Source organism: Pezoporus occidentalis, unplaced genomic scaffold (genome assembly GCF_034315485.1).
Source record: "Pezoporus occidentalis ecotype Australia unplaced genomic scaffold, CSIRO_AGI_Poc_V1 ctg70, whole genome shotgun sequence".
Classification (NCBI taxonomy): domain Eukaryota; kingdom Metazoa; phylum Chordata; class Aves; order Psittaciformes; family Psittacidae; genus Pezoporus; species Pezoporus occidentalis.
Window position 1 is genome coordinate 2,211,424 of NW_026916053.1, and position 15,647 is coordinate 2,227,070.

General features: G+C 55.7%; 1 protein-coding gene across 14 annotated transcripts in view; it reads left to right on the plus strand.

Moving 5' to 3' along the window:
- The window catches only part of EPB41L1 (erythrocyte membrane protein band 4.1 like 1), a 55,961-nt gene that overhangs the window by 8,240 nt on the left and 32,074 nt on the right, over nt 1–15,647 (plus strand). For 13 of the 14 annotated variants that reach the window (XM_062642253.1, XM_062642255.1, XM_062642258.1 and 10 more), the window contains one exon: nt 501–550. The exons of the other annotated variant lie outside the window; for it this stretch is intronic. The gene's annotated coding sequence lies outside the window, so the exon portion shown is untranslated. Of the gene's footprint in view, nt 1–500; nt 551–15,647 lie in introns of those variants that run through there. 14 annotated transcript variants of the gene reach the window in all.

Below are 15,647 nucleotides of genomic sequence, written 5' to 3' on the forward strand. Positions count from 1 at the left end.
TCACTGACCTGCATCTCTACCCGGGCAAAAGTCCTGCTGACCAGATGTTGGCCTTGGCAGGACCGCAGGGTCCGCACCGGTGAGCCAGGGGCACAGGTGACAATGGGGTGGCACAGATGGGCCTGAAAGGAGAAGCTGGGTGGTGCGAGCCGGGGCGGTATCCGTTTCCCTTGAGAGGTGTGTTGGTTCTGCGGCACTGCCTGTAGTAAATATTTGCTTTTATCACTCAGACGAGCAGAGCTGGCTCGCAGCGGGCAGGCTGCCTGCCTGGGAAGGTACTGTTTTCACATCAGTCTTCCTGAGAGTAAAGCAGCATCTAATGTAATCTGGAGTTTACATTCTTCAGCAAGCAGCTTCGTATGGAGTCGATGCAGCGCTGGAGCCGTGCAGGCACCATCTTGTGATGAAGTGCCTGGCTGGCGTCCTTCCGTGCACTCGCCATCAGCTCTGGGAAGGGGTTTTATTCCTTTTGAGCCAAATCTGATCTCTCTTCTTTGCAGGTTCTGAGCTGTGCCTGAGCGGAGCGCTGAGAGCAGCCCCTGGAAGCAGCGTGAGTTTAGCCTGAAAGCTTTTATTCTCCTTTCCAGATCCCACGTAAGGCTGAGTGGGTTGTGTAGCGTAGAAGGGGGCTGCTCAGCACGGGGCTGGTGCTGCAGGGAGGTTTGTCTGCCAGAAACCTTTGGTGGGATTGGAAATGTGGCCTGGAAATCACCAGCACACACAATGGGCTCTTTCTGGCTGTCTCTGTGTGCTGGGTTTTCCTAGTAAGGAGTAGGGCAACAGCCCCTTTGCCAGCAGAAAGGCTTCCCCAGTCTTTGCCCACTGAGGGAGCAGCTTTGGGATGTCGTGCTTAGCGCTGAGTTTCCGTGCTCTCTTTTGTGTGCAGGGTTTGAGGAAGGTGATGTGTTTGCAAACCAGGCACTGTGTTTTGTTTGTGAGGATCCGAGCCCAGGGTGTAGATCCCTGGGCTTGCAGGGACTGGCCTGAGATGCATCCCCAGGAAGCTGGCACTGGCAAGCAGCTGTGAGTGAAGTTGGGAGAGGACAGCAATGGGTCTGAGCTGTGGAATTAAATGGCTGGGATGCCTGGAAGAGTGGAAAGCTCGTGGTGCAGGCCTTCTTGGAGACCCTTGGGGTTCCTCTGGCTGGGTGGGCGGCTTGGCTCTGGGGCACAGTGGGGTTGCATGGTGCTGTGCATGTGAAACCACATGTGAGCTGCTGCTGCGTTTGCTCTCTGACCTGCAAGGACCTGGACAGAGAGCAATGCAGCAGTGCTACCCTCGCTCTGGGTCGTCATCTGAGCACTGGGGACAAGGAGCTCCATGGCTGCACTCCCCTGTCCTGGCTCTTTCCCAGTGACAGGAGCACGCAGGAGCATGCACCGTGAGGCTCACTGCATCTGCATTGCTCCGCTGCCTGCAGGGGCTTGGCTCCTGCCCACCCAAGGCAGAAGGTGCAGAGGTGGGCAGCGGATCCATGTCCTTGCTGGGGGCTGTGGTGGGCTGCTGTGATGCGTTCCTCAGGGCTAGAGGTGTCTTTATGAGTGGATTCTCACCAGCTGTGCAGCAAAATCACCCCTTCTGAAGGGCTCTTTGTGGGTCTGGAGGGGTGCCAGCGCTTGTGTCTGGGGTGCATGTCTATAGAGAAAGCATGGAGAATGACGGGGTGCCTTGTCCCATTTCTGGGTTGGTGGCCCAGGCCTCGGTGTCTTCGGTTTCATGATTCCCTCTTCCAGTTGTATCTGATGGGTTTGAGGAAGCCCTTACACAGCAGAGCTGCCGCGCGGCTGCGTGCTCCGGGCAGACCTGCCCAGCCATGTGCCTGTCGCCTGTGGGTCCCAGCTCCACGGCAAGTCTGAGCAAGCAAAGCCTTGCCAGCACAGCCCGTGCTGTGCTGCTCTGTGCCGAGGGAGGTGTCCCTGTGCTCCTGGTGGGGTTGGTGACAGCACAGGCATCATGCTGGTGCTGAGCTGCTCATCCCTCTCCGTTTCCACAGCTCCCTCACAGCTGATGTAATATCCCACCTCCTGGGTGTCACGAAAGGCTTGCTGCTGGGATTTGATAGGCAGGAAAGGATTATCTGCTTGGGAGCTTGCTCGAAGGAGGTGGTTGTCCGTCAGTTAGACTGGGTGATTGCTGTAGGTTCCTTCCAACTGAGCTACTCCATTCTGCTTGGAAGTGGTGCACAAGACCTGACGGTTGACTCAGGGAAAATAGCACTTTTTAGCTGCTGCTTTAGATCCCAGACAAATAAGGGCTAAACAAACATATAACACCCTAAATAAAAAGGCTCTTCTGGGGCTGCAGACCAGAGGACGATGACTGTAGGCAGAGAGCTTGGGCCTTACTTTGTAATGAAAGAGAAGATGGGAGAAGGTAGGGCTGAGCCTGTGCCTGAGCTGGGCTCCCGGCAGAGCACCTGGATGTGGAACTGGTTTATTATAGAATCCCAGACTGGTTTGGGTTGAAGGGACCTTAAAGCTCATTCAGCTCCAACCCCTGCCACGGGCAGGGACCCCTTCCATAGAGCAGGTTGCTCCAAGCCCCTGTGTCCAACCTGGCCTTGAACACTGCCAGGGATGGGGCAGCCACAGCTTCTCTGGGCACCCTGTGCCAGCGCCTCAGCACCCTCACAGGGAAGAGCTTCTGCCTAAGAGCTCATCTCAGTCTCCCCTCTGTCAGGTTAAAGCCATTCCCCTTGGCCTGGCCCTAAAGCCCTGGTCCAAAGCCCCCTCCAGGTTTCTCATCAGCCTAGAGAGGGTGTTTAGTCCCGTAACTCTGCTCAGGCAGTTTCTAATGGCTGCAAAGCGCAGATGAGCGCAGAGCAGCTTCTGAGGCCAGTCCCAGCACTCTGGGCAGGATTAGCTCATTATAAGCATTAGCTCAGGATGCTGCAGGGATCATCCTTGGCCTGACAAACACTGTCAGTCTGTTTTACAGGGTAGCTGGGAAAATGAAGCTGTTCTTTCCTCCCTGCCCTTCACCCCATGCAGGCAGTGCCGCAGCCCCTGGCAATGCTGCTGTGGGGCAGGGGTTCACTTTCCTCTTGACTTGGGGCCCATCCTTACTGGGAGAGATGCCTTGGTCAATGAAGCTTGCTCTGTGCCACCCCAGCTGCTTTGGCCCGGGCTGAGCAAACAGGTTTGTGGTATGTGGCAATGCGTGCCCTGAAGGCTGCTGAGAGCTGCCAAGCTCCCTCAAACTCAGCTTGGGAAAGGCTGGCTTCTGCCCAAACACCCTGCTTGCTTTGGCTGGGACATGGAGCCTCTTGTGCATCACATCTCAGTGTTAGGAGCTGGGCTTCCCCTGTGCTGCGTTAGAGCTGGAGTGAGCTGGGATGTCCCCATCTCTGACCCCCTCTGCCTGGCTGTTGAAGGCTTCTCTGCCCGGGAGCCAGGCTGGAGCTGTGATCTTGCCCTCCTCTGATGTGCAGCTCTCTGCTTAGGTGGCAGGAGATGGGGCTTTCCTTGGAAGATGCAGCTTTGCTGCTCCGCTGGCAGGGAGCTCTGTTCCCATGTGATGTACCACCCTCACAGCTGCTTTTGGGTTGTGTGAAGGGCTGGGATGGGCTCCTGCCTTGCTAAACTGGTGATCCCACTGGGGCTGGGGGAAAGGAAGAGCTGTCTGTCCTCACATCCCTATGGAGGAGGACTTGCCACCCAGGACTGGTGTTTCAGCAGCTTTTGTGGCACAGCAGGACCCAAGGGATGTGGAGCTGTAGGCAGCATCGGAGCAGGCGCGCTGTGGGGTGGGATCTGCAGGACTTGCTCCCAAGGGTGCATGTGGAGGCTGGACCACGTGCAGGAGAGCTCCCAGCCCTGCCATGGGTATGCTCCAGGGCAGCGTCTTCCAGCTGATGGATGCTGGTGGTGACACCTCTGTGGGCTTCTCCCAGCCCAGCTTCCCCACAGCCCTTGCTGCTCTCCCCTTTATTCTGGGACAGAGGCTTTCGAGTTTCCTTTCTTGATTTTTGCTCCCTGTTCCTGAAGGGGTTAAACAGTGTTTGGGCCACTTCCCATCCTCAGCAGCTACAAGAGCAGGTTCTGAGAGCTGCTCAATGGAAGGCCATCAGCTTCTGTGGGGTATGATCTACTCCCCTCATTGCAGCTTGCTGGGCTCTCTGGGAAGGGCCAGTTCTTCATGGAGCTCTTTGTTGCCCTGGTCTTGACTTGTGTCCTTCCCCCCCTTGCAAAGAAGGCAGGACACTTGGTAGGGTGGTGGGAAAGCTGGCAGAGCACCAGAGGGACTTTTGTGTTTGATGAGTTTTTGGAACCTTTAAGGCCACCAAAGGTGCTGGATGTAGAGTGAGGTTGGGTTTCCTTGCCAGTGGTGTCACCTGGAGGATGCTAATCCTGCTCCCATGTACCTGTAATGGTCCAGGCCATTCGAGGTAGCTGGCACTGAGATGGTGTCCGTTGCCCAGTAAACCCCATGGCAGTCAGTGGTGGCTGGCAGGGTGAGCAGGAGTGCTCCCTGTGTCCCTGGAGTGATGCTTCTTGTTCCTCGACACAGAGTTATGTTTTAATGATGAATTTTGGACAGAAATGGCAACAGGGCAGGGAAAAGAGAAAGCTGCTGTAATCCTGCTATGGATTCAGCATGGCTTTTGCTGCACAAGACCACTCAGCTGCATCAGAAGTTGCTGGTACCCAGGTTGCCGGGGAGACGGAGACGTTCAGGCGTGGCGGGTGCCGTGGCCATGCTGGGCAGATTGTCATCCTCCTTTTGCTGCCACCAGTGATGGCCCCAGCGGCTGTCCCTGATGCTGTTGCTGAGCAGTGTGTGTGTGCTGCCTCATCCTGAGAGGTGCTGGTGATGGAGCCCCCACCCCAGCAGCTGTGGCTGCACTGATGCTCTGGTTTGATGCACGGGAGGCTGGGGAGAGCTGGATGAATGGGGGTGCTTCTGGCATGGATCAGGGGCCCACGCTCCAGAGCCATCTCCATATGGGTCCCTTGTGCTGGCCACAGTGGGGTGATGCTGGTGGGGGTGAGAGGCTGTTCTGGGGTGGGAGATGGCCTTGGTGCCACTCAGCTCGTCCACCTGGTGTCTGAGATGGGGAGCCCCATCTCTTGGAAAGGCTGCACCTCTCCTCTTCTAGAAAGGCTCCCGCCATGAGCCACCTTCAGGTCCCTGAGGAGTGACCAGGGATGGGCGAGCAGAGGCACGTGGTGCTGTGCCAACCTGGGGGTAGTTGCAGCGTGTTGGTGCTCTGCCAGGGCTGTGTTTAGCTGGGAGGGCAGGAGCTGTGCCAGCCTGTGCCCAGGTTTGCTTGGCACAAGTTGTTTGCTGGGGAGTGCCGCCACCTCTGCCAGCCACTTGTATATAGAACCTCCCATAAACACCCAGCTCCCTTGGGTTGCGTTGCAGTGGAACCAGCTCAGCTGCAGTGATGGGGTCCCTGTTGCAGCACCCTCCTGTGCTGGGAGCCATTCTGTGCCCAAGGTGCCTGGGTTAGGACCTTCCTCTCCGAGCACCAGAGCAGGAGGTGCTGGTGGTTATCTCAAGCTCTGCCCATGGCTGCGGTGGGGAGGAAAGGCTTCATTCAGGTTTACTTTTTCCCCCGTTTATTTTGCTTCATTTTTTTTTAATAGAAACTTCTCCAGCCCTTCCTTCTGCTGTCATTTAATTGTCCAAGTTCCCTGAATACCCGTCACCTGCCTGGGGGTAGAATTTGAGACACATGAAAGCTAGCTGAGCTTCTGCAGGCACTGAGCGTACATCCTCTGGGAGCTGGGGAGAGATTAAACAGCCGAGAAAAACAAGTGCTCAGGATTGTCCAAGAGGTAAAATGGAAGGGCTGGGGGAGAACAAGGGAAAACCAGCAGTGTTTGCTTGCCAGAAGATGTCTGCTTTGTGCCTGGGGTGGTGGGTCCCTTATGGCAAGGCCTGGAGGATGCTGAATGGGAGTGCACCAGACTGGAGCAGTTCTGCAATGAGAGCTGGGGTCTCCATGCATCTCTTTCAGTTTTGATCCTGGCATGGGTTTGTAGAGCTGGTCATCAGGATTATATCTGTGTGTCATCTAAATGACTCTGATTCCTGTCACCCCTTTGGCAGGGTTGGCATCTTCTTTGTTGGAAGTGAAGGAGTGGTGGCAGGGATGCAGAAGGCTTAAAATGAAGTGGCAAACGTGGTGTCATACCTGGGCTGGATTCATACATAGGGTCTGTGGGAAGATGTGAGTCTGGGCAGCGGGAGCACGCGTGCAGCCACCCAGCACCCTGTGTGCAGTGGGGTGTTGCTGCCTGCGACTGGCAGAGACCTGCCTGGACCTGAGGGGTAAATCACACTTCAACTTGGCAGCTGGAGAGGGAGGAAAATAAAGGCAGTTTAAGCTTTGTATTTAGGAATAATACAAAGCAAATCGGATAAATACACAGGGCCTTTGCCTCCTGCGGTGCTGGCACCCAGTGCCAAGCTGCAAGGAGGCTCTTACTGCGGGGTTGAAAGCTTGGGAAGCCCCTTAGCATTCTTAACGAGAGGTTGGGGCAGTGTGCTTGTGGTTGCATTGATTTCTCGCAGCACTGATGATTAATCAGATTTTCAGGTGCCAAGTCAAAGGAAAAGCTTGGTTTGCTCTCCAGCTCTGACCCATGGGAGGTCAGACCTTTGCTACAGACACCGGTGCTGGGGATAGTTTAAGGAAGCCCCAGAAGGTCTATTTTCCAGTCTTGATTTTCCATGTTAATAGCAATTTCCTGCTCCTCTTGCCAGACAGCTAATCTGTCCTCACTCAGAAGTGAGATGAACAGCAGCATAAATTGCAGGCACTGTCCAAAAAGAACAGTCTCTTCCTTGAGCTACAGCTCCTGCCTGTTTCACTTATTGATCTGCTGCTTTTCTTGCTGTGAACTTGTGCATTTTCTTCCTTGCAAAGGAATTTTGGGCTGTTTGGAGGGGATTTTCACAAGTACATTGGCCTCTATCAGTTGGGAAGCAATAGTGATGCCGAGGCTTGTTATTTGCCTGTTGCAGCTTGGGGACTTGCTAGGAAGGACGCAAGCTGTGAACAATGATGCTGACCAGAGCACAGAGGGGCTCAGACGCATCAGTGTCCCTGGAAAAGGAGGTTGTGTGGTGCTGTGGGAGATGCATGTGCCTGGTCAGCTGGGCTGGCTGCTTGGGATGAGCTCAGACAGCATGAAGCGGTTTCCATTGTCCTTTCCCTTCCATTTATAGATGCTTCTCCTTAGCAACTATTAGCTTCTGGAGGCAGCAGCTGGATTTGGGGTGGGAGGTCTGCCTCACCTAGAAGCTGTTCCCTTTCCTGTAGGCAGGGCTGGGGGCTGAGATGTGCAGGCTGATGGGATGCAGGGACAGATTGCAGCAGAGCACATCCCCAGCACAGCCAGACCCCGGTGCTTCAGCAGGAAGGGGGAAGCTGGTGGATACCAGGAGGAGGTCTCTGGTGTCACCTCTGCTGCCAGAGCCTTGCAGCAGAGCTGGTGCTGCTTGCAGGGACGTACAGACGAGGTGGCTCCTGCGGGATGCTGGTCGCTAAGCAACCGGCAGAGGTGGAGCTTGGGTACCATCCCCTGCGCCGCTGCCTGTCTGCACTGGCATTGCCCACATCCTCCCCAGGCAGTGCAGTGGGAGGTCCTGCTGCCCTGCTGGCTGCACCACACTGCCCTGGGCACCCCAGGCTGAACCCTGATTTGGGGTTCCTCTGCCCAAGACCAGTGGCACCCTCACCCTGGGGAAGGAGGTTGTCTTGAAGCTCTGTTGATCCTTTTGTTTGGGGCTTCCACTTCAGTGCTGCTTCCCTACCTGGTTCTGCACTAAAAGCAGGGCAAGAAGTGGAGAGCCCCAAGGCTCCTGCTCCCTGTGGCTGGGCCAGGGGCTCTGGATGCAGGGTGAAATGGCTGTGGAACACTGTGATAGCATATTTCCCCCCTGGGACAGTTGTGCCAATAGAGCCTAGGTGCCTTCGATTTGCTTCAGGTGGTGGTTGTGCTGAGACAGGGGTAGTCAGGGTGGTATGGGAAGGCTGGGCATGCAGAAGGGTTTGGGGAGGTGTTGATGTCTGCACTGCTCAGATGTCCTTACTCAAGACTGTCCCTTAGGGCAGCTGCAGCCCTGCCTGGGTTGGTTGTGGCCATGGGTCTCTTTTCTTTATGACCTTCCCCAGGCTGGGTGTTTGCAAGGTGCTTGGAAAGTCTTTGGATCAAATGACATCCCACAGCATGGGATGGAGCTGTGCCGATGTCTGCTGACGGATGGGGAGGTTGCTCTGGGTGGTGGCTTAAACCCTTCAGTGCATCCACAAGGCTGGTTCACCATGTGCCATCACACTGGAGGATGTTGTGTGCTGAGTGTTAAGCAACCGGCTTTCTTCCCCGCCCTCTCTTGTAATATTCCAGCCTGCAGCCAGTGCTTCTTGCTGGACCTTTCCTGGAAGAGCTGAATGCCCTGGGTGCACCAGGGTATCATAAATGTCCTGTCTCCCCACTCTTGGTGTGCTCTGAACAATGCGGACAGCACAAGCACACCTTTTAAAAGGTATGTGTTAGCCTGGAAGAGGCACATTCCTGCTTTACAGGGCTGCCTGAAGTGACAGAGGGGCACGCTGGCACCCTTTGGATTTGCAAGAAGCTTTAATGACCTTCCACACCCCACTGGGCTCTTTCCTGGAGCAGTGGCAGGCTGTGGAGGTTGATGTGGTGCTGGGTTGCTGGTGGCTGTGTGGTTTCTGGATCCTGGTTTGCTGTGGGATCCCGCTCTCTGGGAGCAGCAGCAGTGGCTCTGTCTGAGAGCAGGGGATGGTTTTCAGGGGATGGTGGCAGTGGGCATTTCTGCTTGTGCTATCGAGTGGCTGTTGCCAGGGGCAAGGAGCTAAACTGTGAAGGAGCCAGGCTCTGGAACAGCATCGGTATCCCCAGAGGCTGCTGGACTGTGGGGCTGCTACCCAGGCTGGGCATGGCCGAGGGCACTTGGCTTTTGGAGAGGAAAACGGGTGAGACTGGAAGACCCTTTGGTTGTCAAGGAATGCAAAGAGGTCCCAGAGCACTAAGCTGGAAGGCCATGGTCTGCCAGGATGACAATGCTCTGTTCGTGCTCATGTGGACCTTCCGGAGCAGGGAGAGCTGACCAGGAGATGAGGGGTGGCTGGGGCTGCAGACTGCACCAGCTCTTTCATCTCACTGATGGGTGCTGTCTGGGCTGCACTTTCGTCTGGAGAAGCACAGGGTGTTTTTGCAAGGGCCGAATCACCGCACTCCTGACCCCACTGGTTGAGAGGAGATCATCGTTTGCACATTAATGCCGTTGTGGGGAGGGAAGGTGTTTCTTGGCTTCCCAAGCTGTTTGCTGAGAGGGGTCACAGCAATTTACTCCTGAGCTTATTTATTCAGCTGGGAGGTGTCACTCAAAAGGGTGGCAGTGAAACCTTGCTTAAAACGGCCTGAAGTTGCTCAGGTCTTGCAAAACAACCGTGTGCGTGGTGGGAGCAGGGAGGAGGATGTGCTGCTTCTGCATCCTGGAGGATGAGGCGCCTTGGCCCCATTCCCACTGGGTTTGCAGTAGAGGTCATGCTCCTCTTCCCTGGGTTTTCCTAGTGCCAAAATGACTGGGGCCAAAGCATGGATGGAGCAAGCAGAAGGAGGGTTTGGACTCTGGAGACAGACTCTGACCTGGCTGCTCTCAACACTGGCAGCTAAGCTGGAGGGGGTGGTGAGTTGCTATTGCTGCCTAACTCAAAGCTGACTGAGGGGACAGCCCTGCCCTTTCCCTGTGAACTCGGTGGCTTCTTAACTTTGCTTGGTTTTGTTTTGTTTCCTCCCTAACTTTCTCATGATGCATTTTTGATGTACAACATGATGCCGCAGGGAAGCTGAGCCTGGCTTACAGTTTGCTGAAGTACTCGGGCTGCTTTATTAACCCTGGAGCAGGGGGATGCCACCACAGGCAGCAGGTCGCTGCCCATCTCCCGAAGGTGATACCAGAGGAGGACAGTGAGGTTTGTGGCAGGGGAGGCTCTTTCCTGCCTGTCATTTGTGTTTGCACAAGGCCAGCATCCTGCTCTGGGGTCAGATGCCTCTGCGCTGCCTGGCTCGCACATGATGAGCGAGCAGATGTCTGGGCTCCTGGCAACTGCTGACATAATATAAATGCATAATTGCCCAAACACAGATTCAACACGTGTCAATTAGGTCTGTGCTTGCTGCAGAAGAGCAGCTTTGCCAGCCCCAGTCAGAGAGGGGGGATGCTCCTCCTGCGTGGTGGATCCCAAAGCTTGTGGAGGTGTTGCACAGGATCACTGCCCTCCCATGAGCGTGCTGCCATGGGATTATCTCATCCTTGCTGCCCTTACTCTAATAGTTTCCCTCAATTCATTGCTTGGCAGCTCCAGCCTGGCCATTGGGCACCCTGTTGATGAAGAGCCACCATCCACTTCTCATCATGGTGCTCGGTGGCTGCTTCAGCCCTGGGTTTGACTCCTTTTTCCCAGCTCACCGTCCCTCAGGAGCTCCAGGTCAGATCAGTGGTTACAGAGCATGCCAGCTCAACAGCCCAGACTTGCCAGGCTGGCTTGGGGCTGGAAAGAAACCACCTCTCCTGACAAAGGTGTCTGTAGTAGCCATCAAAGCCCTACACTGGTTTAAGGCTCATTGGTAGAGCAGGCTTGGGCCTGTCTTCAGGAAGAGACTGGTCCAGCCAGCCTTGATGAACCCTTCCTGCCTTGCTGGCAGGCAGGCAGGCAGGCAGGCAGGCAGGCAGGCAGGCAGGCAGGCAGGCAGGCTCTGAGGTAGACCTGTCCTCTGCTGGAGGAGCTGACGTGTCCCTGCAGTTCACTGGAGCAGCCTCCTGTGGTTACTTGGTGGTGATGTTCTCCATCACCAGGTGAAACCTCTTTGCCCTTCCCTACCTGAAGGCAGGAGCTGTGGCATAGCTGGGTCCTCCTGATGATGTGCTGTTGTGTGGTGGGTCAGCCTTGGTCTGGTTAACAGGACAAGGCAGCAGAGCTCAGTTGGACCGGTGTGAGATCTGGTCCAGAGAGAGGCATCTGAGGTGAAGAGGGAATGCTCATCCTATCCTTCATGTTCTGGTTTGACCTTCATGAGCTCATAGCATCCTGCCAGGCAGGAGAGCATTGTGCTATGTTGGTCTGACGTCTCCCTTCTAAATGCTCTTGGCTATTGGGTGGGAGTGAGGGTTGGAGGTGATGGGAAAAGGGTGAGGGATGGGCAGTGTGGCTGTGAGACCACAAGTGGTTGCGGTGATTTGGATGGGTGTATGGTGCAGGGCTTGTGGGTGGATGGAGGGACGATGCCTGCAAGCACCTCATGGCTGCAGGTAGGGGCTGGATGAAGGGGCTGGTAGCAGCAGGGGATGGAGGAGCAATAAAACTTCCCCCAGCACCCCAGTGTCCTGCTGCTTCGGCAGTAATTGAGTCCTGCCGTGCAGGGAGCCTGTGGGATGCGGTGTCCATGCTCTTGTGCTTTCGTCCTGCCTTTGTGTGCATATTGAAGTGCTGGCTGGGCAGAGGAGCCGCATCATTGGGAATTAGAGGATGCCTTTGGTGTGAGGCAGAGGTGGAACTACTTTACTGTAAATGGGGAACATCAGAAGAGATGTGGTTGTCTGGAAAAGGACTTGGATCCTAGGACATCCATCTGTGTGACTGATCAGAGGGACAGAGAGAAAGTAATGGCACATGAAGAGGGAACATAGAGACAGGGCTTGACACAAGTGAGCAGGCATGAGGAGTTCTTGAGAGCTGTGGTTACACACCCGACTGCAAATCTCAGTGCTGCGATTGCAAAGTTTTGCTGTGCTGGCTAACGGGGATCTGCAGGAGCCAGGCAGAGGTGAGAAGCGAACCCCAAGGTCCATCCAGCTACAGACAGCAAGCGCACGTGGACCCTTATGGCACAGCCAAGATGGCAGGAGGAGAAACCAAATGCTTTCAGTTTGGACACAGCGCTGCTCGGTGTCAACCCACCCATGCCTCTGCTGGCCCTTTCCTAAGGGTTGAGCAGAGAGGAGCTCCAGGGGCTGGTGCTGCAGGGACCTCCCTGGGCTGTCTGCCTTGGCTCAGTGGCTCTGTAGACCTGCTGCCCTCTGAGGGTCTACAGAACCTCTGGGAAGGATCAAGGCTGGAACCTGATGGGGTTGAGAAGGTGCTTTCCCAGGTCCTACTGGTTGAATGGTGCCCACAGAAGGATGATGTCCCTGAGTGAGCTTCTTCCATGCAGGGCTGGGCTGATGTTGGCACCAGCTCTCTGTGAGGCTGCTCCCATAGAGGGGTCACAGCAGCCTGGGATGGTGGCAAGCTGCACAGCTTGAAACAGTGGAAAGGCAGGAGCTCTGCCCTGGCTCATCGGGACAGTGACAACCACAGCCTTAGAACTACAGGGAAGGAGGCTGGATGAAATGCCAGAGAATACCTCTCTCATGTGATGAGGACAAAGCCCTGGTGCAGATGTGGTGCAGGGAGAGGAGTTTCCACCACTGAAGTCTATTAAAAGCTCATACGGGCCAGTCTGGATGGAGCTGCTCCCTGCGATGAGCAGAGTGGGATTAAATGACTTCCTGAAGCATCATCTCCCTGCTGCAGCGGAGGCTGCTGCAGCCTCCCTGGGGCTTGCAGAGGCGGGCTGGGGGCCTGGAGGAGAGGGTTGTTGGGAGCGAGCGCGCAGGAGGCTGCGGGGACCGGGGCTCCCGCGTCAGCCGCATCCGGAGCCTCACCTCTGAGTCAGCGTTTCGCTGGCGATGAATCACAGCGGTGCTGCAAGACACGGCTGCTGCAGGGCTGGAATTAATTGTCTGGAAGGAGGGCAGCGCCACAGGAGGGAGAGAAGTTGTTTTCCCTCATCTTATCAGCGTTTCCCAAGCCTGGCTGGGAGGTTCACCGCTGGAGAGAGATGTGCTTTGCCTGCAAAGGGAGCTCCACCTTTTGGTCCCCTCCCTGGCAACGCCTGGGGCAAAGGGTTTGGTGAGCTGATAGCATCCAGCCATGCTTGTCCTGACCCTCTGCCTGGCTGGAGCTGCTTTGGTCACAGGCAGCCTCTCTGCCCTCCGGCGACCCAGCAGGGAGGATGTGATGACCTCCCTCTCTCCCCATGGGCAGGTACCTCTGGGTCCTGCCAACCTCACTGCAGGGCTCCTTGAATCCATAATTCAGGTTAAAAGTGGGGGTCGCCTGCTGCCCTTCTCCTGGTGGGGAGCAGGTGATGCCCAGCACATGCAAATCCATTGCAGCACAAAGGTAAATTCATTGAGCCGACATGAGGGTGATGGACAAGCTCCACTGTCACACTTCAAGAACGTTATGAATGTCCTTTCTGGACTCGGATACCCTCAACCTCAGATGTGAATTGTCAGGACTGCCCGCAGGTGTGATCCTCTTCAGAGGCTTGGCCCTGTCCTCAATGCTTTTGCTCACAGCTGGGTTGGAGGCTGAGTACTGCATCCTCAGTGCATGCATGTCCAGGTCGGTGCTTTCCAGCCTCTTCTTGTGAATGATTTTCGCAGACCAGGCCCCCTGCAGCAAGCTGGAGCCTGGTGATGGGTTTATTTTAGTTCCATTTTCCAAGTCATTGAGGAGTTTTCTGTTTGTTCCTGCTTTGTGTGTCCGGAGTGTCTGGGCACTCAGATACCAAAGGACGGATTCTCCCCAGCTCTGCAGGGAGACAAATGCTGTTGCTGCAGATATGTCTTGAAGTGAGACTAGTGAAGTATTTTCTTAGTGAGGCAGGTAACAAAGGTTGTTCAAGGCCATGAACCTCTTGCCATCTGTCTCCACCAAGCAACCATTAGAGGGCTGCTTTCTGCGATGAGCAGCCTGATGGGGTCCTTCCCAGCACATGTAACCCAGGCTCCTTGTTGCTATTTCTAGCTCCTGCTCAGCCCTGTGACTTCTTCAAGCTCCTTTGACACCTCCTTGGTCCTTTTGCATATCTGTAAAATGCCTCAGAGCATGGAAATTTCCAGGTGATGGTTTTCCCTGCGGCAGCTGGGATCCAGCTATGCTGCACTTATGGTTTAGGGACTAGGGTGCAGGAGCAGGCACTGCAGTGCTGGTTGCTCTGGGCACAGCTGGGGACCAGCACCATGGTGGCTTTGGGACTTGGACCTTCTGAAGTAATGGTGCATGGTGTGTGTGCACAGTGAAGATGCTGCATTAATGTGTATAATGCGTGCATTATGTAGGAATGGTGAATGTAAAGCAGGCAGGGAAAGCAGCCTGGGCAGAGCTAACTGCTGCTGAACGACAAGCAATGCAGGGATAAAGGATATAAGGCAGGAGGGCATCGGAGTAAATCTGTTCCTGAGAGCTGGTTATCCGGTGTGTGGGGTGAAGCTGGGGCAGGGCTGGAGGGAGATGGCATCCCAGCTCCCGGGGGATGTGATGGGGAGCAGATGGCAGAGGAGAGGGGGCCAGGAGCATGTGGGGCTCATCAAGGGAGACATGGAGCAGCGCAGGGGCTCAGTCAGCTCCGCTTCTGCTCCTCCAGGCTTGGTAGCATGGCCTGACCCTTCCCTTTCCCCTCCATGGGGCTTGGGGAGGGCTGTGGGTCCCTTTTCTCCTTGCCCTTGAAGCTTACCCTATGCAGCTGAGTCCTGCTCTGGTGAAGTGGGGTGCTTCCCGCAGTGGGTACAGTGTGCCCAGTGCTCCGGGGTGGCAGGAGGTGGCAGGACCCTGGTGCAGGTAGCACTAGTGGGGTCCTGGGGCACGACCGAGATACCTTCTCCTTGGCACCATTTCTCCCCCGCAATAGCCCCAGATCTGCCCGTGCAGCCTCAAGTCCCCGCTGTGTCCCCCAGCGTCCCATGGTGTCCTCTATATGGAAGGTCAGTGCTGGTAAGGGAAATGAGGGAAGCCCGTGTGCTGCGTCCTGCCCCGCTGCGCCTGGACTTTCCTTTTCTTCTCACACCCTCTTATCCCTCTTCTGTCCCTTTCAGCCTTTAAAACATTTATATTTGATAACTGCCTGCGAGCCTTGAACACCTCCAAGGCCTCAGAGCGCCCTTGCCTTGGAAGATGCTAAAAAGCTCTTTTCCCCTGTTCCTGGGCACCTGCAGGGGGTGTGTGTCCTTCTCTGCAGGAGCCTGGAAGCTGCTGCATTGTGGGGTCCAAGGGTGGATATTCTTGTGCATTGGAGGGGGTTCTTCCGCTTCTCACCTCCTGCTCCTTGTTGGAGCTGTGGGTCTTCACTATCAGACAGGCTGCTCCCTGGTGTGCTCCTGCCCCTGCTGTCCCAGCAAAACTGGCTTCATCACTGGGATGTTGACCCCAAGATGGGCAGGTATGGGCTGCATGTGCTCTTGTTATTTAGTCGGATTCAGTGATGCTCTGGGGGTTCTTGGGGTCCTGATCCTGCTTCAGTCTGTTGTCACTGGTGGGGATGTGGTTCATGGCTGCACAGGCACAGGGGTGCCATTGCTCCCCATTCCTGGACGTATATTCCTTGTGGTTGAGGTTTCAGTGAGATCCTTGATAGGGTGCAGTGCAAGCACTAATAGCACAGGGATCAGCAGGACCCCATTTGAAACCTGTTGCTGTTCAGGTCTCCCCAGTGCATCCCATCTCACCAGTGGCAGGTTTTGGAGGCAGGGGGAAGAGCATTTCCACGGGCTCCTGCTGCCGCCCTCCTGCTTTGGGCAGTGCTCTCAGTGTCAGGGAGCTTGGCTGAGGCACAGGGGC